The 10,171-nt window shown below is 27.7% G+C and overlaps 1 pseudogene; it reads left to right on the top strand.

Moving 5' to 3' along the window:
- Nucleotides 1-5,404: 5,404 nt before the first annotated feature.
- Nucleotides 5,405-6,509, top strand: LOC108690839 (annotated as a pseudogene).
- Nucleotides 6,510-10,171: the final 3,662 nt, after the last annotated feature.

The following is a 10,171-nucleotide window of genomic DNA, read 5'->3' as shown; positions in this document are numbered from 1 at the left end:
TATATATATATAGTTATATATATATATTGTTATGTATTTTTAAGTGTTCATTTATTTTAATAAAGATATCCTCAAATCTAGATATAATATACATTATATCTATCATTTTTTTTTAAATTTAAGTATTTCTAATCCTTATTTTAATTTTTGTTATAATTGCAATGATACCGTCACTTCCAAGTCAATTGCTTCGCATTCTGGGATCAATTCCTAGAGGAATGAAATTTCTCTTTGCTATGGCTAATTTCCTCGATTTACCAGTCCGTTCGATTTGTGGCAGGTGCAAGATGGCCGACGTTTCATTTCCGGCAGGAGTAATTACTGACCGAAATGTCACTGTGCTGACCTACATAGCAGTGAAATTATGATTCCATTTCCATAAAACGTTGTCCAAGATATTCTAACAATTTGCTAACAAACGAGTTTCGTAAATTTTTGTGTGAAATACGATAATAGAAATATGCGAAATACTTGAAATATTTTTGCTCAAAAAGATGTGAATAAAAGAAATAGTATTTTTTGTAAATTTGGACTTCCAGGATATGATATAGTTATTAAAAAGTTTGTGACGGTTAAGAAATACTTCGACAATTGAGCGAGAACATACAAATTTGAATAATATACTATGTTCGTGTTTAATTTTCTCAAACGCTACAAACTTTTTAACAATTTTATCGTATCAGAAGATCAAAATCTACAAAGAATACTGTTTCTTTTACTACTGTATCTTTTTTGGATAAAACTCGGTCTTTTTTTAACATCTTCTTTTCAAAAGATACTTTAATGAAGGAAGATCTAAAATGATCTTTCTCATCTTTTTCATGATTATATACATATATTTATACTTATCATTTCGTTCTTAATGATAAAGAAATCTTAATTAAGGATTAAGAAAGAAATCGGCGAGTTGGCATCTTTTTTTAGTTGCGTTATATTCTGAAATGTTATGAAATCGAGCACTGCCAAGCAACCCAAGTAACACAGCAATACTTGCAAAGCGTTAAAAAAGCGATTATATACGCTATTAGCGCTTTGTTAACGCTTTGTAAGCGCTGTGTGCTACTTAGGAGTACTACAATAGTTAATTCTTCATCATCTTCGAACAAGATGGTAAGTATAATTTCGGTCGGACGAGCCCGTCTTCGTCGATCAGCCTATTGTAGTGACTCAACGCGATTACTCCCGAATAAAGGCGAATAGAAACGCGAAAGAAAAGTGTCGCTCGTAAAAAAAAAGCAAGATTTTGTACGGAATGGGTGCTCCTACCGATCGATATTTTACAATGGAATGAAAATCGAAGTAGATACTTCGAGAAGAGACAGAGTACGCACAAAAATTTCCGAACAAGTTTTTATGCATGAGATTCTTACGAAGACCACACTATTGGAATTGGCACTCAAGAGAAGAATATTATCTCATCGAGATTTTGCAATCTAAAACTCTTACAACATACTGCATTTTTTTATTGATGCAAGAGTTTCGTCTTGACTTCAGTCCTCGCCAGTAAATTGGAATAATGTTTTCTTCTTAACTTCGTACAATTCGATTGTAAAAAGCTATAACATTGGATATTATTGAACGATATTATTGAACCGCGTGATTTCAATTCTGTATTGTAGTTTTATCATACTTTAACAGAGGTTATGCGTGAAGTTTGATACTACAAATAGGGCAATATATAACTAAAGACAAATAATATTTGTATTGAGAAAAAATTGTATTGTATAAAATATTTAAGCATTGTAAAACATATAAATAAATACGATAAATACGAACAGCTTAATATTTAGAGTTAATTTCAAGAGTTTGAGAATTTGTGGAACTAATTCTTAAAAACCAAATTTTACATTGTATGATTTAATTTTTATTTATTTAAATTTGCTACAAATTTAATATATTCCAAAATTGTGAGTATAATTTATTCGACTTATAAGCATGCATATAATTTCGTAATTATACACAATATAATTAATTAATATAATTAAATAATAAAGAGTAATTCGAAAACAAAATAATTGCTAAATTTTAGGAATTTGTACTTACATTAATGTATTTAATATATCTGCAGTTTAATTGTATATATCATAGATATTTCGCAATGTGTTTAATTACACTGCAACGCGTAGTCGGACATAAAATATCGGAAAGTTTCGTCACGTAGAGCGTTATACATAGAACGGCGCAACTATGCAACTCATCAAGCGTATTGAGCATGACACAGGAGGCAGGATGAAAGTGTCTTCTCTATTTAAAACAGTCCTGCCAGTTGGACATCACGTTTTGGAAATTCAGAAAATTTCATACGCGTATGCAGTTTAATATGAATTACACGAGGGAAGTATCGCGAAAAAGTAACGTATTTAACAGACAGATGCATATAAAAAATTTGTGATAAATTGGATGAAATTTTGTTTAAAAAGCTGACTCAGAGACGACCGGATTTGAAATTCTTAAAAAAATTAAAATTTTGAAGAATATATTTGGAACATTCTCGAAAAAATGATACATAGATTTTTTAATTGATTTTTTAATCGATATTTGAATGTCGCTTTTACATTTCGTAAATATTTCGAGATATTTTGGAATACTCTTGGAACATTTGTATTTTTTGGAATGTTAGGAATATTTTATGAACATTTTAGGAGTATTTAGCGTTAGCTGGGAGTATTGTATACTTTTAATGTCCATCAATTTTGTTTTGGATTTTCTGTGTCGAAGCAATTTTTTAAATTCAAATTTAATAAATTTAATTTTTAAATCACTTTTAATCACCAGCTTAAATATACTATACTCAGAAAAGATTCAGTCTAAATTTGCCATTTAAAATTGAAACCGGAACATTTTATGACATCATGTATGCATGTTGTATACAAAGGGTAGCACATCGAAGGGCATAGCGTTGCTTCATGAATACGGTTGTAGTCACGCGCACGTTCTTATAGAAGTTATGCTTGCAGGAATATACGCACCGACGATAGCTGTCCCGGCTTCATCTCCGGCATAAATCACTAGCAATGGCTAACACAAAAAAGTGAAAGAACCTTGTATAGTCATTTTGTCTTCTTTTCATCCGATTTTCATGACTCAGCTCTTTTGCTCAGTGATGTTGTCTCCAACATGATAACATGTTGAAAGTGCCTCCTAAAGCTCTGTTGTTATTGAACAATGTCTTACGTAAGCTTCTTTACAGAGCCATTTTCACCTTGATTTTTAAATATGTAATTAGTACATTTTAAATAAATAATTATCTTTATTTTCTTTTCATCATGCTATTTTTAATAAATCACTATTATTGAAATATACAATAATTATAATTACTAATATAGACCAATATGAAATGATTCCGAAATATTCTCGTATAATTTAATTTATAAATATTACTATATTATATTAAAACGTTATGAAATTTAATTTTTATTATTTTATTTTTAAATTTTATATATCTCAATGCATTTAGATTATTTTAAATAAAATAGAAGATGTTAGAGAATCATTCTATTTTAATAAAAATTTAAATGTAATTTTAAAAATTACATTGATTTCTACTTGTATCTCTACTTGTATCTCTGTATTAATAAAAGTAATGTAATTGATTTATCTACAATAATTGATTAACAATACAAAAAAAGACTAGCGGAAACTAAGGTAGTGTATTATGAATGTTATTTTAATATGCGTTAAGATAAGTGTAACGACGCGATACGAAAATCCACTAGAATGCCTAGCTCGTGACATTTTTGCGCAGATGACTTCCATGTGTCGATTTTTTTTGTTCTGCTTCTTTTTTCTTTATCTTCCGACTATTCAACAAAGCGTTTCCGGTTTTGCTTTATTTTCTCAAAGTTTTACAGCTTTTCAATCTGCTTTACTTTCAACTAATGATATCGCAAATCCGTTTTTACAAAAACGGGAAGAATTATAAAGAAAAATATGATTGATACAAACTGTGTGATATAGATTATTTGAAAAATAATGATATTTCTTTACTATCCTAAAATTCATTATGTCTACACAATATTGCTAAATATGCATTTATACTAAATATATTTTTTATATTTTAGTTCTCCAAATAGTTCTACAATTACTAGAGAAATAGAAAATAATTTTATTAATTTCTTTCTGTTAAGATATATACATATTTATGAAAAGAATTAATTGGAGGTAATAGGATAATAGAGTTGATTTTCTGTCATATCAAGGATTAGCTGCGTTTAGCAGAGAAAATTGATCAGTGAACGCTCAGACTCTCTCAGAACTCTCTCGCTCAGAACTCTTGTTTAATATGATTGTTCTTGCCTTTAGTTCTTTGGTGGATCTAAGTGTAACAATCAATTTTAGTAAAGTATTACTGACTGTGAGTGCTCACTGATTAGTTTTCTCTGCTGAAGCACCGACGAAATACTATTAAAGACAATCAATTTTGGACAAATTTTTGTTTTTATAAAAGACCAGTTAATATTGAAGAACGCTGATTGATAATTGATATAAATTTGTGATTGTTAATATAAATATTTGGATAACATATTATTAAAGTTATGTTTTGTATTATATAAATGCTCCATTAATAAGTATGTATACTTCTAATGCTATAATATCTTATATATTGCAATAAAAAATTACAATTATAATTTTCTCTATAATTATCATCTCTATTTCCAATAAACAAAAATGAATCGAAATGGATTGAAATGGATTCAGATTTTTAAAAATACGCGCGCGCATATTCGCAAACTTTAAAATAAATCTTTTTCAATCCGAATGCATTTTAATTCATTTATAAAAATTTCATAAAGCACATTTCTATGCCTTTCAATCTAAAAATAATATTAGCTTTGTTTCTCATCGTGAATACATCTCAATTCAAAATTTGAAACATAAAATACAGTTTTTCAATCCAGTTGAATAAAAATTGAATCCAATTAAATTCAATGAAATCCAATTGAATCCAATTGAATAAAAAAAGTTTTTGTTATACGCATTTAAATAGATAAAATTTCAATTTTCGTTTACTAGGTATTTGATAATCAAAGACGATAATTAAAATCACAGTTTTAAATAAAATTGAATATTATTGAGCTTTAAATATACATATCTAAGGAATTAATAAATCACGAAATTAATACTATATTATTATTTCTTATGTTAAATCATGTTGAAATTTAAATTTCAACAGAGATGCGAACTTCCTTAAACATATCGGCCTTTAATATCTCGTCTCTCTCGTGGCTGAATGCATTCCATAATGGCTAAACGCAACTCTTGAAACAATTGAAAGATGCATAATGTAAGAAGAAAACATCAATGCAACCGTTATCAAAGAGGTTAAAGTTTTAATACGTGTTATATAAGTAGGTTTGTGGGAATTCGAGGAATATTTTCCAACATGAAATTGCCTTGGACATTAATGAAAAATCTAAAATTATCTAGGCAGAATTTTGCGCAAAATCAGCATAAAGAGAGCTGGAAATTCACCTTAAAAAAATTAGGATTCAATTCGATGGGATTCAACAAATATGGGCTTTACTCGAATGATGTAATAAATTATAATAATCCTGTAATACATGAAGCACTGCGTCGACTGCCAGAGGAAGTGCTGGATGCCAGGAATTTCAGGTAACATAAATTTAATAGATCCTTTATAATAGAAAAACAAAAATTGTCTACAAATAACTACGAAGAAGATGTAAAAGAAAGACATAAAAAAATGTAAAGATGTAATCATGACCATATTTTCGTACATATTGTATATAAAGGAAATATAAAGGAAAATAATTTTTTAAACTTTTTCTAATGTTTTGTAAAATAAATACACTACAATCAAATATGACTCCACTTTAATAGGCAAGATTTAATAATTAAAAAAGCACCGCAATTTTAAATTAACATACGTAAACTCGTGTTTTTAATATAAAGTTTTACTAAACATTATGTTTCGCAATTACACATAGACTTTTTTCAAATTTACAATGCATATGTAATTATATGCCAGATGAAAGACTGGGATGCAGCGCATTGTCGCGCTTCAAAGAATTATAAAGACATCTCTTTCATTAAGTACTAAATTCGCTTGACGAGATCTCTTAATTTGAGACTTAGTTAAACAGCGATATTATTCTACGAGCAACATTACAATATATCTAGCATGTGATGGAATTCTATTTTTCGTGTTCGCGTTTTTCTGTAGCCGGTCTTGGAGGTTTCCATTGTCTGCGAATTAACGAGAGAGATTCCTGTATTCTTTTTTGCATTACAAGCCTCTGGAATATTCTGCGACTACGCAGTTGACTTTTCTATTATGCCACTCAGGCTTCTCGAACGAAAGCACATAACAGTTTTGCATGCTTTGCAGAATCATACGTGCTTTACAACTGAATTTCCTAAAGATATATCTACCCAGGGAGAAATGGATCACGTATGAGCAGGATTTAAAGTATCGATATCTCGAACCGTATATAAAAGAGATCGAAGCTGAGCAAGCTGAAATAGATGAGTTCGAGTATTACGATTAGAAGAGTAGTGATTGGCCGACTGTTAACGTAAATGAAAAAAAGAAGATTTCTCTGTGATTGACATGCGCATTCACGTGCATATATGTGCATACATTATGAATTAATTGTATGAACAGTGTTCAATAATTTTTTCAAGCTGTTCTTCAAACTAGTGTGACTAGTCTTATTAATGTTTAAATACAAATATAAATTATTCATGCCTTAATGCGTATCCACAATTTTTCACACTCTGACAACCATTTGAAGAAATTATCGATAATGGCGTACTGAATAATAATATAGTTTGCGACTGTATATTATTAAATTAAATGATGCTATATGGAATGCTGTTACAAGTTTTGCGTCTTTTTATGAAGAAGATTTGTTAGCAATGATTGAATATAAAACATGTTATTTTCCATTTATTGTTTTAAAAAGTTTTAAACAATAAAGAGATACTGTTGGTAAATGTCGTTTTTGAAATAGTACAATGCACTGATGTACAGATTCTTAAAATTATATTAGAAATATTTCATTAAATAAGTATATATATTTTAGAGATTAATGTATAATAAGTTAAAGAGTTTGATTTTGTTAAATGCAAAATTTTATTCACATATTTTTTTCTTTTTTATGCATTTTAGTTTTGTTATTTGCCAATTCCACCTCAATTGTCATTTCAGATCTATAGGTGATAGTTAATAAGACTTTGCTTAAGAAGTTGCTGTTTCAACTTGCAAGTGTAGTGTTAGTTGTTGGAAGTGCAACTTCGAGATTCATGAACTAAACAGACATGAAAGGTCAACCGATTGACTGATTCTCAAACATCTAACATAATAGTTAACTGTCCTGTAACAGTTTGCTTACGATACGGTATATTTTATCTCAGATTTTTTTTTCAGATAAATAGAATATTGTTAGCGAACATCAATATGACTCTAATATAAATTTGTTATACTAAAATAAGCTATTTTGCAATTAATTTAATATAATTATACATTTTCTAAAAAAATACATATATATATGTTAATCTTTACTTTACAAATTTTAATATTTTTTTATTTTAGAGTTAAATAAAATTAAGATTTTTTTATTATTTATTTTTAGATTTTTTTATTATTTATTTTTATATATGATTTTTTGTTGTAAATTTTACAATTATAAATTTACAATTAGAATCGTTATTGCAATAGTTAAAATAAATATGTTTTTAAAAGAAGAAGCTACAATGTTAAAATCCTCTAATTTATTCGATGTCGAAAACATATTCAAATGTAATATGCAATTTATTGCCTGATAAATTTATAGCGCATCACATTTTGTTCTCCCATCTGAATGCGCATATTATATCGAGAAACGTATAATCTACGGATTTGTTTACGCGAAATTTACGACGAATGGAAAGGAAAATCTGACTTTGCTTTGCATGACATAATATAAATCAACATGTATCGTCGTGTATGTTTACTGTAGTTACTGTTTTTCGAATATTCTATATATATATTTTATTTTTGTAAATCAAAAAATTATTTTGCACAATATAATAAGCAGTACATTTCTATTTTAATTTCGCGAAATAAAATGCTATTCTGTTTGCCCTCTTTATTTTTTCTCTTTTCCTAGATTATGTGAATTTTCTGCAAAGTTATATGAATATGAGTAATTGTCTGGAATACTGAGACAGAGGATTCACTTACTCAGTTAGAAACAACGCGAAACGATGTTAATTTTCTGGTACCTTGGACACTTAACACGCGCCACGCTTTCAACGACCGGAACTTCACTAAGGCGTCTCTGAGAGAATGGCTCATTCGATAACTCGATAGTTCTAACGACGACGCTTCGGATAATCGCGCTGACAACGTTCGCTTCAATTGCATTCGCTTCATTTGATTTGCCTCTTTGTCCAGCTCGCGTCAAGCGCGAGGCGTTGCGCGTCTGCTATCGATCCTCTTAAATATTTCGGCTAAGTAACTTTAATTTCTGGGATGTAGAAAGATATTAAAAAGAAAAAAAGTATTTAGTGAATGCTTTAAAACTATCTTAAGATTGTTAGATAATAGTTTATCTTCTTTTAAGAGAAATCATAAATTAAAAGAAAATATAAATAATATTATAATAAAACAAGGTATCCAAGACTTGATATTAGAAGTTGAAAGGCAATCTAACAAATATGTGAACAAATATGTTAAAAATGTAAAATAAAATATTTTTACTTTGTTTTTCTGAAAAATGAAAAAGGTGTAGTATAAAAAAATTCTATTCTATATTTTTAATTTATTTTTTTTTACATATATAGAAAATTATTTTTTCATATCTCATTCACGCTTGTATTTCAAATGTGGAACATTGTTGAATAATAGAATATTGTAGGCAAATAATGAAGAAATATTAAGGAAATATTTAATAGGAATATATATAAACTAATTAATATATATAGATGTAATAAAAAATATATATATAGATATAATATATATAGATGTAATAAAAAATATGTTATTTTCTTTGTTTTATTTTTTAATAGTAAATTCAGCTTTGAAATCTTTGAAATCTTTTGAAAGATTAAAAAATTCAGCCAATTTGTAGTCTTTGAAAGATTAACAAATATTCCATAAAGATATGTTTTATATGAATATATAATTTGAATTAAATTTAATTGTAGTAAAATCACATTTTCTAACTATAATTTTAGATAACATTTATTTTACTATAGAATTATGACAACTTAATAACAAAAATGTAAACTTACAATATTGAAAAATTATAAACTTATACTATATGAGAAATCAAAAATGTACGAAATGTTTTGTATATAGTATATGTTTCGTCTTGTCATTGATCAAATTATCGAGTTTCTGCCATTACGAAGAAACTTCGGCTTTGTTTTAGCATAAGACAATAGTCGTCCATTTTAAACTTGTTCGAAGTTCGGACCTCATCCAAACCTGTCATCCAACTTTCATTAAGAAATTGCTTCTCATTTAGAGATAAATGCAAAACTATACAAGATATTAGTAAATTATATCAATTATACGATGAAATGCATAAATGCCTAAAATATTTTTTGACAAAAATGTCTATCAATATATGCATCATATATAAATTATTTCTTGATTTTCTGATTGTACAAAATGTTAATAATAAATAAAAATGTAATATAATAATTTGGCAAATGATAAAGTAATAAATATAATAACCTTTCATATCTTTTTGCAATTAAAAATTATTTTTCTTGAAGAGTGATGGTTTATGTACGACATAATACATTTTATTTTAGATGAAATATAATAATTTTATAAAGATTGGAATTATGAAACATCTGATTAGAATTTTCATCTGACGTGAGAAGGAATATTATATATTTTTTTTCTACCAGCGAGGATGACTGCTTAGGGAATTGCGCGACTGGAGGAGCATTTTAATTTTATCCACGTTGAAAAGAAAAGGTCTAAACATTATTCAGCCACGTTCTTCTAAGTAAATAAGCCTTGCTTATTTATTTTGAATTGTTTCATATCACTCTTACTAAATCCCACTGTGGAACATAACTCAAAGAGCAGATTATAACTTGAGGTATTACATAATTTATAAAATTATGGAGGCAAAAAATATATGTGTATATATATATATATATATATATATATATATATATATATATATATATACACACACACACACACATT

This window comes from Atta colombica, unplaced genomic scaffold, assembly GCF_001594045.1.
Source record: "Atta colombica isolate Treedump-2 unplaced genomic scaffold, Acol1.0 scaffold38, whole genome shotgun sequence".
NCBI lineage: Eukaryota > Metazoa > Arthropoda > Insecta > Hymenoptera > Formicidae > Atta > Atta colombica.
The sequence above is the reverse complement of the archived record's forward strand: the minus strand, read 5'-3'. Positions and strand labels throughout refer to the sequence as shown.